This window comes from Scyliorhinus torazame, chromosome 5 (assembly GCF_047496885.1).
Source record: "Scyliorhinus torazame isolate Kashiwa2021f chromosome 5, sScyTor2.1, whole genome shotgun sequence".
NCBI lineage: Eukaryota > Metazoa > Chordata > Chondrichthyes > Carcharhiniformes > Scyliorhinidae > Scyliorhinus > Scyliorhinus torazame.
In genome coordinates this window covers 164,719,779-164,736,216 of record NC_092711.1, presented here as the reverse complement: position 1 = coordinate 164,736,216, position 16,438 = coordinate 164,719,779, and the positions used below count along the sequence as shown (strand labels likewise).

Sequence of the window (16,438 nt, the reverse complement as noted above, 5' to 3'; positions counted from 1 at the left end):
CAAAACTTGCTCGTGGACGCTCAGTTTGGGTCCAACCAAGGTCACTCAGCACCTGACCTCATTACAGCCTTGGTTCAAACATGGACAAAAGAGCTGAATGCCAGAGTTGAGGTGAGAGTGACTGCCCTTGGTATCAAGGCAGCGTTTGACCGAGTATGGCATCAAGGAGCCCCCGCTAAACTGCAGTCAATGGGAATCGGGGAAAACTTTCCGCTGGTTGGAGTCATACCTGGCACAAGGGAAGATGGTTGTGGTGGTTGGAGGTCAATCATCTCAGCTCCAGGAGTTCCTCAGGGTGCAGTCCTTGGCCCAACCATCTTTTGCTGCTTCATCAATGACCTCCCTTTCATGATAAGGTGAGAAGTGGGGATGTTTGTGGATGACTGCACAATGTTCAGCACCATTCGTGACTCCTCAGATAATGAAGCAGTCCATGTCCAAATGCATCATGACCTGGACAGTATCCAGATATGGGCTGATAAGTGGAAGTTACATTTGTGCTACACAAGTGTCAGGCAATGACCATCTCCCACAAAGGAGGATCTAACCACCGCCCCTTGACATTTAGTGGCATTAGTATCGCTGAATCCTCCACAACCAACATCCTGAGGGATACTATTGATCAGAAACTGAACTGGACTAGCCATATTAATATGGTGGCCACCAGGGCAGGCCAAAGATTACAGTGAGTAACGCACCTCCTGACCCCCAAAGCCTGTCCACCATATACAAGGCACAAGTCTGGCGTGTATTAGGATAGTTACCACTTGCCTGGTTGAGTGTAGCTCCAACAACACTCAAGATGCTGCTCTACACCATCCAGAACAAAGCAGCCTGCTTGACTGCTCCCCGTTCCACGAATATTCAAACCCTCCACCACCGAAGAACAGTGGCACCCGTGTATACCATCTACAATGTGCAATGCAGTAACTCACCAAGGTTCCTCAGACAACACCTTCCAAACCCACGACCACTACTATCTAGAAGGACAAGAGCAGCAGATACCTGGGTACCCCACCACCTGGAGGTTCACCTCCAAGTCACTCACCAGACGGACGTGGAAATATATTGCCCTTCCTTCATTGTTGCTGCGACGACATCCTGGAACTCCTTCCCTGAAGCACAGGGGATGTACCTACAACTCAAGGACTGCAGCAGTTCAAGAAGGCAACTCATCACCACCTTCTGAAGGGCAACTAGGGATGGGCAATAAATGCTGGCTGAACCGCGACTCTCACGTCTCATAAATGAATTTTTAACATTTTATATCAGACAGAGATCTATCTAGTGTTATATGGAATATATTAGATCTATTGTTGATGGTTCTGTGATAAAATACATGTATTATTATTTCTAGTTTTGTAAATAGTACTGTACCTACATTATATATTTCCAGTCATACAGTCATTGCAGCACTGACAGAATCCATTTGGGAACTCAAGTCAATGCTGAATCTCTGTACAGTAATCCAGTCAGTGCCATTCCCCCTCAATATCCCTGTTGAAAAATGAAATGAAATGAAAATCGCTTATTGTCACAAGTAGGCTTCAAATGAAGTTACTGTGAAAAGCCCCTAGTCGCCACATTCCGGCGCCTGTTCGGGGAGGCTGTTACAGGAATTGAACCGTGCTGCTGGCCTGCCTTGGTCTGCTTTCAAAGCCAGCGATTTAGCCCTGTGCTAAACAGCCCCTAAATGAAATGAAAATCGCTTATTGTCACAAGTAGGCTTCAAATGAAGTTACTGTGAAAAGTCCCTAGTCACCACATTCCGGCGCCTGTTCGGGGAGGCTGTTACGGGAATTGAACCGTGCTGCTGGACTGCTTTCAAAGCCAGCGATTTAGCCCTGTGCTAAACAGCCCCTGCTGTTCCCCTGCAAGTTTATTTTCTTCATATTTTATTTTGAATTATTGATCATCTCGACTTCCACAACCCTTGTGGGCAGTGGGTTCCTGCTCCATGACCACTCCATGACTAAATAAAATTCTTCCTCCGAATCATCCCATCTCTAATCAGTAAATATACTTAGATGGAGAGTCTCTACTCTTGTACGGGTTGTAATGAGTTTAGATTTGTTGATCAGCATCAATCAGCACCTTCAGAAGAATTGGGAGGGGAAGGAAGTGAATCCAGTCCGTACATTACACACATTTATCGTCCAGTAACATAGACATATATCTGTCTGGCAGCCTCTGTGTCCAGGACAGGAAGCAATGAGCATGGATCTGTCAATCAGCCTGATTCAGTGCCCTCAGGAGAATTGGGAGGGTGAATATTAGATACAGCAGAGTGAGAATGGAGGGAGAGTGTGGGATTGAGATTTAGAGCATTTCAGGGAAAGAGAGAGGAAAGAATGTTCGCTGGAAATTAGAATTGTCTGTTCTGAGTTTCTATCCTGTACTAACAATGATTACTATTATAAAATCTGTTTGCAGGAAGTTCGAACGAGAGGAATTTGAGGCCGATATCTCAAACTAAATATCACATCAAGAACTGACTGAGTCACTCAATTCTTGGGAACCGAATATCATCGACCTTTGAATCTAGAAGGCGAAATGTTTGTCTATTCTGTCTGCTTCAAGAGATTTTAAACATCCGTGTGTCTGGAAAAGCACTGAGACACACACACACACCCGTGTGAGACTGTTACAGAGCACTGACTGTGGAAAGAGCTTTAACCACTGACACAGCCTGAAAAAATACTACACCATTCACAGCAGGGAGAGACTGTATAGGTGTTCTGTGTGTGGACGAGGCTTCAACAGATCGTCCAACGCGGTGAGACGCAAGAGCACCCGGACCATGGAGAAACCATGGAAATGTGAGGATTGTGGGAAGGGGTTCAAAGGCGTGTACGGGCTGGAAAGGCATCAACGCAGTCACACTGGAGAGAGGCCGTTCACCTGCTCTATTTGTGGGAAGGGATTCATAGCCCCGCACGAGCTGGAAAGGCATCAACGCAGTCACACTGGAGAGAGGCCTTTCCCCTGCTCTCAGTGTGAAAAGGGATTCACTGACATTGGCAACTTGCGGAGACACGAACGAGTTCACACTGGGGAGAGGCCTTTCACCTGCTCTGACTGTGGGAAGGAATTCACTCAGTTATCCAGCCTGCAGAGACACCAGCAAGTTCACACTGGAGAGAGGCCTTTCACCTGCTCTCAGTGTGAAAAGGGATTCACTCAGTTATCAAACCTGCAGGCACACCAGCGAGTTCACACCGGGGAGAAGCCGTTCATCTGCTCTGTGTGTGATATGGGATTCACTCAATTATCCAACCTGCTGAGCCACTATGTCACTCACACCAAGAGCAGGCCCTTTAAATGCTCTGACTGCAGGAGGGATTTCAAAAGCTCCCAGCTACTGATGTCCCACCAGCGCATCCACACTGCACAAAGAGCTTTTGAACCTCATCCAACCTGATGAAACACGAGCGAGCTCACACCGGGGAAAGCGCGTTCACCTCTCCGACTGGGAAAAGATTCACTCGGTCATCACTGGCTGAGCCACATTGTCACTCACACCAATGAGAGACCCTTTAAATGCTCTGACTGTAGGAGTGGGTTTAAAAGCTCTCAGGTACTGATGGAACACCAGTGCATTCACACTGAGGAGAGACTGTTCAGCTGCTCTCACTGCACAAAGAGATTTCAAACATCATCCACATTGCGGAGATACCAGCGAGTTCACACTTGATTCACCTGCTCTGATTGTGGTAGGAGATTGTGTGATTTATCTGCCCTGTTGACACACCAGCGAGTCCACACTGGAAAGAGGCCATTCACCTGCTGTAACTGTGGGCAGGGAGTCATCCAACATGCTCAGACATCAAAGGGTTCACAAGTGATGACGGTTAGATACTGCTGTTATTCCTGCTGTTAATCACATCCAGGACTGAACCTGGAGTGGGTGGAGGGATTTGTCTTCTCATCAACTCCTGGTGCTAGGACGTGGCGACCCTGACGAACTACTGATCCCCGGCCTGGAATACCCGACTGTGAACTGCCGTCCATACTGCCTTCCATGGAGTTCACTTCTGTCATCATCACGGCGGTCTACATCCCACCCCAGGCGGAAGTGAAGAATGCGCTTGATGAATTGTAACCACTATAAATAAAAATGAAACAGAATACCCAGAGGCCTTGTTCATCGTGGCCGGGGACAACCAGGCTAACCTCAAGAGTGTATTGCCAAACTTCCACCAACACATCTCCTGTCCTGACAGGGGCCCCAACATCCTTGACCACTGCTACACAAACATCAAGGGCGCCTGATGATCCATCCCTTGACCGCACTTCGGAAAATCGGACCACAAGACGGTGCTCCTTCTCCCGGCATACAAGCAGAAACTTGACCGGGCGAATCCGTTTAAGAAGGTCGTGCAGTGCTGGTCTGAGGTAACAGAAGAGCTCCTACTCGACCGCTTGGAGTCAGTGACTGGTCCATATTCAAGAACACAGCAGCCAACCTAAACGAGTATGCCAGCGCCACCACAGACTTCATCAGTAAGTGTGTAGAAGATTGTGTGTCAAAGAAGGTAGTACGTACGTTACCCAACCAGAAAGAGTGGTTTAATCGGGAGATTCACTCCCTACTGAAGACCGGGTGTGAGGAGTTCAAGAGAAGCGATCCTGACCTATGCAAAAAAATCTAGGTACGAGCTCTGCAAAGCCAACAGGGATGCCAAGAGACAATACCAGACTTTACATCTTCCTCACAACACACATTCCCACCCAGTTTTGTGTCATCTACGAACTTGGAAATATTACATTTAGTCCTCACATCCAAATCATTGTATAAACTATGAACAGCTGGGGCCCAAGTACTGATCTTTGCAGTAACCCACTCGTCCCAACTGCTAAGGTGAGAATGACCCATTTATTCCTCCTCTCTGTTTTCTGCCTGTTGGCCAATCCTCAATCCATGCCAGTATATTACCTCCCATCCCATGTGTTTTCATTTTGCTGACTAACCTCCTGTGGGGTGTTTATTATAAACCTTCTGAAAATCCAAGTGTGCCACATCCACGGACTCCCCTTTATCAATTCTGTTAATAACATCCTCAAAAACTCCAAAAGGTTTGTCAAACATGATTACCTATTCCTAAATCCATGTTAAGAAGTCTTACAACACCAGGTTAAAGTCCAACAGGTTTGTTTTGAATCACTAGCTTTCGGAGCGCAGCTCCTTCATCTGGTGTTGTAAGACTTCTTACTGTGCCCACCCCAGTTCAACACTGGCATCTCCATATCATAAATCCAGGTTAATTATTATTATCCAGGTGTCCATTTATCACATGCTTTATAATAGATTCTGGTATTTTCCCAATACTGATGTCAGGCTAACAGGTCTGTAGTTCACCATTTTTTCTCTCCCTCCCTTCCTGAACAATAGGGTGACATTTGCTACCTTAAATCTGCAGGAACCATTCCAGAATCTATAGAATTGTGGAAGATGATCATCAATGTATCTGTGATCTTGATAGCAACCTCTTTCAACACTCTGAGATGTAGAATATCAGGTCTCCCGGACTTATCAATATTCAATCCCATTAATTTCTCCAATGCAGCCTCTTAGTAATCCTTTATTCCTCATTCTCCCTCGTTCCTTGGATCTCTAATTTTGGGAGACTTCTTTGGCTAAATTTTCCATTCCTGAGACTAAGTGTTGATGCTAGGACAGGATTCGCGAGTTCTACGATAGCAAAACTGATGCCGCACCTGGTCCAATTCAACGACTGTTGAGGGGCCAGGACCGGCACAACATGGAACTCAATCCATTCCAATGAGAAACGGTGCCGGATTTGCCGGATTCACGATTGACACTCAGGAGGCTGACAAGCTGCATAAACACACTTTACTCCCCACACACCATCCCAGCCAACAAGATGGCAATGAGGAGAGTGGCACCCCGCTTTACGGACACCGAGCTTGAGACCCTGCTGGACGCCATGGAGGAGAGGCGGGCAACCCTGTACCGCGGCCCGGGAAGGAGGCAGCCAGCTGCCACCATTCATCGTGCCTGGGTGCAGGTGGCAGAGGCAGTAACCTCCGTGAGCAACACCGTCCAGACAGGCCAACAGTTCTGTAAAAAACTGTACAACCTCCTTGGGGTGAGTGGCAGCACTGTGCCTCTGGCACCAAACCCGTCCCATGCTGTTCCTTAGCTCCACCCAAACAGATTTCACATTTTGTATTCCTGATCTGAGATCCTCCCTTACTAATGTACTGATGCCGTTCCTTATTATCAGTGCAACACCACCTCCTTTTCCTTTTTGCCTGCATCAACAGCAAACTCAATAATCATTACCTTCAGACCCATCATCCAAGTCATTGATATAAATTGTAAAAGATTGACTCCCCAGCACTGATCCCTGTGACACACCACTCGTTACATCTTGCCAACCAAATAATGACCTATTTATGGTTAGTCTCGGTTTTCTGGTAGCTCGCCAATCTTTCACTGTGAAAGACAGTTCTGGAGTTAAAGGCTGCCAGATTGGGAAAAGAAAAGAATGGAACCCTCAGGAATCACTTTGGACTGATACTTTTATGGTGTAGGTTTCCTACAAAAATAATATTTAGTTAATGTTGCTTCTAGTTTGTTTGTTCCAGTAAAAGTTATAAAACCTCAAGTCATGTCATGTGATCCTTTAATTTGTTGACTGGGGATTTGATTTTTGTTTTGAAGTTACTGATCTTTACAGAGATTCTAATCTACAAGTTCTGTCTACCTATTTAAGCCTCTGGCACCTTTCTGTCTCGTTATTGATCGTGTCAATGACAGCGAGGCAACTGAGCTGAGGGCTGAATTTAGCTGAGAAGAACGGGGCCTGTGCCCCAGTTGGGAATCTGCCATGGGTGTCACACTAATAGACAGGAAGCTGCTGGAGGACTGACTGGGAAATCAGGTGATGGGGATGATCAGGGCTGATGGTGTCTCGAACCCAGGGTTTTGTGCTCCTGTGTTCAAAGTGGGGAGTCAGAGGAACAAGCTACAGAGGAACCGAAGAGAAACATTTGGGTCCCGAATATTGTGAACATCCTTTCATGGTTACTCTTTTACTCTGGTTGTCTTTGATCCGCAAGTAATGTTCCGATATTATTTACAACCATGTTCTATTTCATGAATAAACTTGTTTCATTGAAAATATTTGATTTTTGGTGGTATTTTTCTGCTTAAATTCATTCACTTTGGGGAAAGTGGGTGAAAGAGGTTGACAGGCTCTTTAACTGAAAGTGAGTCTCTCTTAAGCTAATTGTAAAGGAGCCAGAGGGGGAGAGGAGATTTTAGTTTTTGACACAATGTTTGAAAATATGGTTCAGAGAGTCAATTGGGATTGACTAATTTATGGAGTCTTTTTCAGGAAATAACAAGGAATGTCAATATAGGGGAACCTGTTTATCTAGGTTTCCAGAAGGTATTCCCCAGGGTGCCACATCAAAGGTTATTGCACATAATAAGAGCTCAGGATGGTGGGGTGGGCGGGAGGAGCAACATATCAGCATGGTTAGAAGGTTGGTTAGCTAACAGGAAGCAGAGAGTAGGTATAAATGGGTTACGTTTGGGTTGGTAAGATGCAACAAGTGGAATGTCACAAGGATCAGTGCTGGGCCCTCAACTATTTTACAAACTATATGAATGAGTTGGGTGATGGGATTGAATGTATGGCAGCTAAATTTGATGATGGCACAAAGCTTGGTAGGAAAGTAATTTGTGAAGTGAACTTAAGGAGTCTGCAAATGACAAATAATAATAGACAAGAAATAGGTTAAGTGAGTGGGGACAAATTGACAGACGGAGCATAACTTGGGAAAATGTGAATGTGTCCACTTTGGCAGAAAGGGTTAAATAATACAGAACATTATTTAAATGGTGAGAGATTGCTGAAGCATGAGGTACAGCGAGATCTGGGCGTTTTCAGAACCCCAAAATGTATCATGGAGTTCAACCAACCTCTCCCTTTAATGGATTTCTTGCTTTTCCGAGCACACGGCTTTTTCCTTAGATGTGGGATTACAATTATGGACACGTGGGTTTTTAAACACAAAACACTGTTTATTCCATGAACTCAACTTAACATCTAAAATAAACTTTGGATCTCTTAACACCCCTTACTTCAAAGATAACTCAGAAAATATTGCAACAGTAAATAACTCCTTAAAATGTTCCTTCAAACTTCCAAGAGACTTAACACCTTGAAACAGTATCACATCAGGTTAAAGGCTTTACTTTAAATCACCCAAATGATCCAGAGATAGACTTTCATGGTAGAGATCCAGCTCACTGCAAAACACAGACACACACCCAGCTCTTTTCAAAACTTGCAGCTCACTGGAAACACACAGACACACACACGCTGCTTTTTATACTGAAACTAAAAACCTGCAAAGTGGTTGACCTAAGCTCAGCCCCACCCATTCTGACATCACTGTTTTCTTAAAGGTACATTGCTTAAACATCCATGTCTTAAAGGTACCCTCACATGACAGTGTCCTGGTACAGGAACCATAGTAAATTAGTTTGCAGGTACAGCAAGTGATTAGGAAGGCAAATTGAATATTGTCATTTGTTGCAAAGGGACTGGAATATAAAAGTTGGGATGTTTTGCTGCAGTTATACAGGGCCTTGGTGAGACCATATTTAGAGCACTGTGTATAGTTTGGGTCTCCTTATTTCAAAATGAAATGCATTAGAAGCAGTTCAGAGAAAGTTGACTCCATCGGTTCCTGGAATGGGGAGGTAACCCTCTGAGGAAGGGTTGGACAGGTTGGGACTGTATCCATTGCAGTTTAGAAAAATGAGAGATGATCTTATTGAAACATGTGAAATCTTGAGTGGAACTGACAGAGAGAATGTGGAGAGGATGTTTCCCCTTGTGGCAGAGACTAGAACTACATTTAAAAAGGATTTCCCATTGAAGACGCAGATGAGGATATTTCTTTCCCCTGAGGTCTATGAGTCTGTGAATCTCTCTTCTCCAGGGAGTGGTGGAGTCAGGGTCATTGATGGACCACCAGACGGACAACCAGCCTCACTGAAGTTCTCAACATGAGAGTTTTAAATGGATGTTCAATGGCTCCTCTCTTTATCCTGAACCCTCAGGAGGAGTCCAACAGGTGAGAGAAAACTCAGAGCTCTGGCCTCACAGTTGCTTAATCAGAACGGAAATGACAACTTGCCAACAGCTCCCAGGTTGTGCAGAAAGAGGAAGATATTTGGCCACAAGCCCTCAGCTGAGAGAGATCTACTTTCGCTTTCACAGGCTGGCTGGAAGCATTTTAAATCTCCAGGCAGAGGGGTAAAAATAGAGAGAGTCCAGACTTGCAGTGTGCTGCCTTCCAGGTGTAAATAGAAGTGAATTAAAATGGAGATTGCTTCTTCTCCTAGCCTTCCCTTCAGAGGTTTCTGAAGGGTTCCACCAATCACAATGAAGAATGGGGTAAATCTGAGCTGATTGACTGCTAGTCAAGTCCATCAAAATGACATCACGGGACCCTACCACACAGCACAGAGGGGAATCCCTTTGGCCAGTTCAACTAACAGCTTGCAGCGGGGTGTTTCCAAAGTCTGTAGTTCAAACCCAGAAACTGCAATAGTGCAGCAGTGAGCAAGACAGTAATATAAAGGGACACATAGAACAGACAAGGATTTTAAAAAGATTCCTTGCGCATGGACCAATTACAAAACCTGTCATTGAACCATCTGTACCCACCCAAGCCACGTCAAACTCTCAAACAATTGTCTTCCCCACGCTCCATCCCCGGTACAGGGAGTCAGCATTCCCATGCCAAGCAGTGAAAACATGGTGGCCTTGACACCCAGGTGTTGTCTAGGATTCCAGGCACTCTTGTTTTCTCTGTCCTCTGGGAGCTGTTTATCTCCCTGTTCCCACACAGCAAGTCGACTTTTCTCAGCTCTGCTTGATTTCTGCTGGAGTTTGGTCCCTTTTACACCTTTCGGATCAATAAAACATTTGGTCAGTGAAGACCCAAACCACAATTTCCCATCCTGTCACCTGTCAACCATCCTTACCCAGAGCGTAATCACAACAGGAATAAAAACAGGAGAAGTGTAACAATCAAATTCAAAATAAATCCACAGCCAGTCATAGAATTTAATTTAACGTTCATTAATTAGCAAGAAAACCTGAAGTAGGGGGTCCTCCAGGATTTTTACAGTCCACACCTAGAGGGGGAGGAAAACTCTCTCCGACCCCTCACTCAATTTCATTCAGTTATTTTCCCGTTCTGTTCTGGCTCCACCTGGAGTAACATCTACTCGATCTTTTCTTCTCCTGAAGGAGCACCGTGAGTTCTAGGTCACTGGCACATTAGGACAGATGCTTCAAGGAACAGATCAAGCATGGATGTAAAAGATTCTCTAGCTCTCTAATTACTCTTATCCAACTTGTGGACAGTTCTTACTCAGTATTATTTCTCCCAAGCCCTTCATTGTCCCATTATCGCTTTAATTTCACTCCCACTTTGCCCATGTCCAGTGTGTTTAATTCTATCCGGATTGTTTCAAAGTCAGTTTCTCTCTGGAGTGTGTCAATGTCTTGATGATGTCACAATGGTGTCTCAATCCCCTGGCCACATTAAACATTTCATCTCCTGCTGTGTCTCCAGTAGCTGTGTGCATTTGGGACCCGGTCTTCAGTCCATTTCGTCATGAATTTAGGCTTGTTATTTTTCACATGTAAGAAATCACATCTGCACATCCACACCGGTATCCCAAAATCATGTCACATATTCCTAACTCTCAGATGCTCTGATGAAAAGATCAAAGTGAGTGTCTGTTGGTCTTACCTGCCCTGTTATGGTGGTGATATTTCGTGTAGTATCTGGGCTTTCAAATGTGGATTTCTTTAAAATAAAGTTCATGGGCCAGGGTGTAAATATATCTGGGTGGCACGGTGGTCAGCATTGCTACCTCACGACGCCGAGGACCCGGGTTCGGTCCCGGCCCCAGGTCACTGTCTGTGAGGAGTTTGCACGTTCTCCCTGTGTCTGCGTCGGTCTCACCCCCACAACCCAAAAGAAGTGCTGGGCAGGTGGATTGGCCACGCTAAATTGCCCCTTTAGTGGAAAAAAATAATTGGGTCCTCTAAATTTTTTTTAAAAGCATGTCAATATTTCCAAGAGATAGTGATCAACTTTTTCATCCCGTCTGCACATTCCAGACTTTCACTAGAACGTCGGAGGATACCAGATTGATATATTCCATTCACCCACACCCAAGGTAAACATTCCAATCATTAATTGTCCAGGACAATATTCCCAGTATCTTTCAAACAGAAATTAAACATTCCCGTTCGATCTCAGGTATTAACATATTCTGTTTGTTTGTTCATGTCAGGCCTGGGATTGTTCACCTCGGAGCAAAGGAGGTCGAGGGGAGATTTTAGAGAGGTGGACAAGAATATGACAGGTTTATTTGATTTGATTTATTATTGTCACATGTATTGGTATACAGTAAAAAGTATTGTTTCTTGCATGCTATACAGACAATGCATACCGTTCATGGGAAAGGAAGGAGAGATTGCAGAATATAATGTTACAGTCATAGCTAGGGTGTAGAGAAAAGATCAACTTAATACGAGGTAGGTCCATTCAAAAGTCTGATGGCAGTATGGAAGAAGCTGTTCTTGAGTCAGTTGGTACGTGACCTCAAACTTTTGTATCTTTTTCCTGACGGAAGAAGGTGGAAGAGAATATGTCCGGGGTGTGTGGGGTCCTTAATTATGCTGGCTGCCTTTCGAGACAGCGGGAATTATAGGCAGAGTCAACGGATGGAAGGCTATTTTGTGTGATGGATTGGGCTACATTCACGACCTTTTGTAGTTTCCTGCGGTCTTGGGCAGAGCAGGATCCATACCAAGCTGTGATACAATCAGAAAGAATGCTTTCTATGATGCATCTGTAAAAGTTGTTGAGAGTCATAGTTGACATGCCAAATTTCCTTAGTCTTCTGAGAAAGTAGAGTCGTTGGTGGACTTTCTTAACTATAGTGTCGGCATGGGGGGGACCAGGACAGGTTGTTGGTGATCTGCACACCTAAAAACTTGAAGCTCTTGACCCTTTCTACTTCGTTCCCATTGATGTAGACAGGGGCATGTTCTCCACTACGCTTCCTGAAGTCGATGACAATCTCCTTCGTTTTGTTGACATTGAGGGAGAGATTATGGTCGTCACACCAGTTCACCAGATTCTCTATCTCATTCCTGTACTCTGTCTCATCATTGTTTGAGATCCGACCCACTATGGTGGTGTCATCAGTAAATTTGAAAATCGAGTTGGAGAGGCGGGGAATATTTTGATGCGGTGAATGGTAATGACCTGGAACTCGCTACCTGTGAGGGGCAGGTGTTGTGTGGAAATGAAGTCAATGGAAGATTTCAAACAGAAATTGGATCGGCATTTGAGGGAACTAAACTGCAGGGATGCAGGGATAGAATGGGGCACTGGGAACATATCAGCCATGACAGGTCAATGGATGGGAGGCAGGTTCGTGTGATGGACTGGGCTGCGTTCACGACTCTGCAGTTTCTTACGGTCTTGGGCCGAGCAGTTGCCATACCAAGCTGTGCTGCAGCCAGATAGGATGCTTTCTATGGTATATCTGTAATAAAAGGTAAGATTCAATGTGGACATGTTGAATTTCCTTAGTTTCCTGAGGAAGTATAGGCGCTCTTGTGCTTTCTTGGTCGTAGTATCGACGTGGGTGGACCAGGACAGATTGTTGGTGATGTGCACACCGAGGAATTTGAAGCTGTCAACCATCTCCACCTCGGCCCCATTAATGCAGACAGGGGTGTGTACGATACTTTGCTTCCTGAAGTAAATGACCAGCTCCTTAGTTTTGCTGACATTATTGTCATTACACCATGCCACTAGGTTCTCTATCTCCCTCCTGTACGTTGACCCATTGTTGGTTGAGATCCGACCCACTACGGTCGTGTCATCAGCAAACACAGAGGTGGAGGTTGAGCCAAATTTTGCATATAGGGAGCTAAGTAAGCAGCCTTGTGGAGCCCCGGTATTGAGGACTACCGTGGAGGAGGCATTGTCGTTTATCCTTATTGATTGTCGTCTGTGGGTCAGGAAGTTGATGATCCCATTGCAGGGGGAGGAGCTAAGTCCTAGGTTTTGGAGTTTTGATATGAGCTTGCCTGGGATTATGGTGTTGAAGGCGGAGCTGTAGTTAATGAATAGGAGTCTGACATAGGAGTCCTTGTTGTCGAGATGCTCCAGGAATGAGTGTAGGGCCAGGGAGATGGCGGTGGCATCTGCGGTGGACAGGTAGGGCCATGGCGTCTGCGGTGGACCGGTTGCGGTGGTATGCGAATTACAGTGGATCAAGGCACTCTGGGAGTCTGAAGTTGATGTGTCTCATGGCCAAACTCTCGACGCACATCATAATGATCGATGTCAAGGACACCGGATGGTAGGCGTTGAGGCACATTGCCTGGTTCTCCTTTGGCACCGGTATGGATGGTGGTCTTTTTGAAGCAGGTGGGAACCTCGGAACGGAGTAGGGAGAGATTGAGGATGTCCGGAAACACATCCGCCAATTGGTCCGTGCAGGACCTGGGTGCACGCCCAGGGCTCCTGTCAGGACCCACCGCTTACCGAGGGTTCACTTTCAAGAAGGCCAATCTGACTTGGGAGGCTGTGACGCTGGGTATGGGTGTGTCCAAGGCTGCTGGGTCAGTTGACAAATGTTTGTTGGTTTCCTGCTGAAGGGAACATAGAATGCATTGAATTAGTCTGGTATTGTCTTTTGATGTCCCTGTTCGCTTTGCAGAGGTCGCACCTAGATTTCTTGTATAGGTCAGCGTCACCTGTCTTGAACTCCTCAGATGTGGCCTTCCGAATCTCCCGAATAACCATAGTTTCTGGTTGGGTAACAAACGTACTACCTTCTTCACGCAATCTTCTACCCACTTGCTGATGAAGTCTGTGATGGTGCTGGCATACCTGTTTAGGTTGGCTGCTGAGTTCTTGAATATGGACCAGTCCACTAACTCCAAGCAGACACGCAGGAGCTCTTCCGTTGCCGCAGACCAGCATTGCACGACCTTCTTAATTGGATTCTCCCGTTATGTTTCTGCTTGTATGCCGGGAGAAGGAGCACCGTCTTGTGGTCCGATTTTCCGAAGTGCGGTTGGGGGATGGATCGAGAGGCGCCCTTGATGTTTGTGTGGCAGTGGTCAAGGATGTTGGGGTCCCTGTTGGGACAGGAGATGTGTTGGTGGAATTTTGGCAGTACACTCTTGAAGCTGGCCTGGTTAAAGTCCATGGCCACAATGAACAAGGCCTCCAGGTATTCTGCTTCATGGTTAGGTGTGACCTCGCTTGTGTTTCATCAGGTTTGATGTGGTTCTAAACCTCTTTGTACAGTGAGAGCAGCTGAACGGTCTCTCCTCAGTGTGAATGCGCTGGTGGATCATCAGTACCTGAGAGCTTTTAAACCCACTCCCACAGTCTGAGCATTTAAAGGGTCTCTCATTGGTGTGAGTGACATTGTGGCTCAGCAGGCTGGATAATTGACTGAATCCCTTCCCACACACAGTGCAGGTGAATGGCCTCTCCCCAGTGTGAACTCGCTGGTGTGTCTGCAGATGGGCGAACCGAGTGAATCCCTTATCACACACAGTGCAGGTGAATGGCCTTTCCCCAGTGTGAACTCGATGGTGGACCAGCAGGTTGGGTAACTGAGTGAATCCCTTCCCACACACAGAGCAGGTGAATGGACTCTCCCCAGTGTGAACTCGATGGTGTCTCTGCAGGTGGGATAACCGAGTGAATTCCTTCCCACAGTCAGAGCAGGTGAATGGCCTCTCTCCAGTGTGAACTCGTTCGTGTCTCCGCAGGTTGCCAATGTCAGTGAATCCTTTTCCACACTGGGAACAGGTGAATGGCTTCTCTCCAGTGTGACTCCGTTGATGCCTTTACAGCTCATGTGGGGCTGTGAATCCCTTCCCACATACAGAGCAGGTGAACGCCTTCTCTCCAGTGTGACTGCGTTGATGCCTTTCCAGCCCGAATGGGCCTTTGAATCCCTTCCCACAGTCCTCACATTTCCATGGTTTCTCCATGGTCCGGGTGATCTTGCGTCTCACCACGTTGGACGATCAGTTGAAGCTTCGTCCACACACAGAACACGTGTACGGTCTCTCCCCACTGTGAATGGTGTGATGTTTTATCAGGCTGTGTAACTGGTTAAAGCTCTTTCCACAGTCAGTGCTCTGGAACACTCTCACTCGGGTGTGTGTGTCTCGGTGGCTTTTCCAGACACACTGATGTTTAAAATCTTTTGAAGCAGACAGAATAGACAAACATTTCTCATTCCAGATTCAAGACCGATGATATTCGGTTCCCAAGTATTGTGTGACTTAGACAGTTCTTGACGTGATATTTAGTTTGAGATATCGGCCTCAAGCCCCTCTTATTCTAACTTCCTGCAAGAAGATTTGACAAAAGTCATCACTGTCAGTACAGGATAGAAATTCAGAACAGACAATTCTAGTTTCTATCGAACATTGTTTGCTCTCTCTCTTTCCCTCAAATGCTCCAAATCTCCATTCCACACACTCTCCCTCCATTCTCACTCTGCTGTATCTAATATTCACCCTCCCAATTCTCATGAAGGCACTGAATCAGGCTGATTGACAGATCCATGCTCACTGCTTCCTGTCCTGGACACAGAGGCTGCCAGACAGATATGTGTCTATGTTACTGGACAATAAATGTGTGTAATATACGGATTGGATTCACTTCCTTCCACTCCCAATTCTCCTGAAGGTGCTGATTGATGCTGATGAACAAATCTAAACACACTACAACCTGCACAAGAGTAGAGACTCTCCATCTAAGTATATTTACTGATTAGAGATGGGGTGATCCTGAGGAAGAATTTTATTTAGTCATGGAGTGGGCATGAGCAGGAACCCACTGCCCACAAGGGTTGTGGAAGTCGAGATGATCAATAATTCAAAATATAATATGAAGAAAATAAGCTTTCAGGTGAACAGGGATATCGAGGGGGGAATGGCACTGACTGGATTGCCGTACAGAGAGTCAGCATTGACTTGAGTTCCCAAATGGATTCTGTCAGTGCTGCAATGACTGGAAATATATAATGTAGGGACAGTATTATATTACTATAAAACTAGAAATAATAATATATGTATTTTATGACAGAACCATCAATAATATATTTAATACATTCCATATAACACTAGATACATCTCTGTCCGATATAACATTTAAAAAAAATCATTTACAGGGTGTGGACGTCGATGATGAGGCCAGCATTTATTGCCCATCCCTAGTTGCCCTTCAGAAGGTGGTGATGAGTTGCCTTCTTGAACCGCTGCAGTCCTTGAGTTGTAGGTACATCCCCTGTGCTGTCAGGGAAGAAGTTCCAGGATAT

The 16,438-nt window shown here is 45.7% G+C and overlaps 1 long non-coding RNA gene across 1 annotated transcript; it reads left to right on the top strand.

The window, feature by feature from the left end:
- Positions 1–11,133: 11,133 nt before the first annotated feature.
- LOC140420435 (uncharacterized) lies at positions 11,134–16,438 on the top strand. The gene is made up of 3 exons (XR_011946371.1): positions 11,134–11,242; positions 11,360–11,431; positions 16,292–16,438. It is a non-coding gene; the product is annotated as an uncharacterized lncRNA (long non-coding RNA).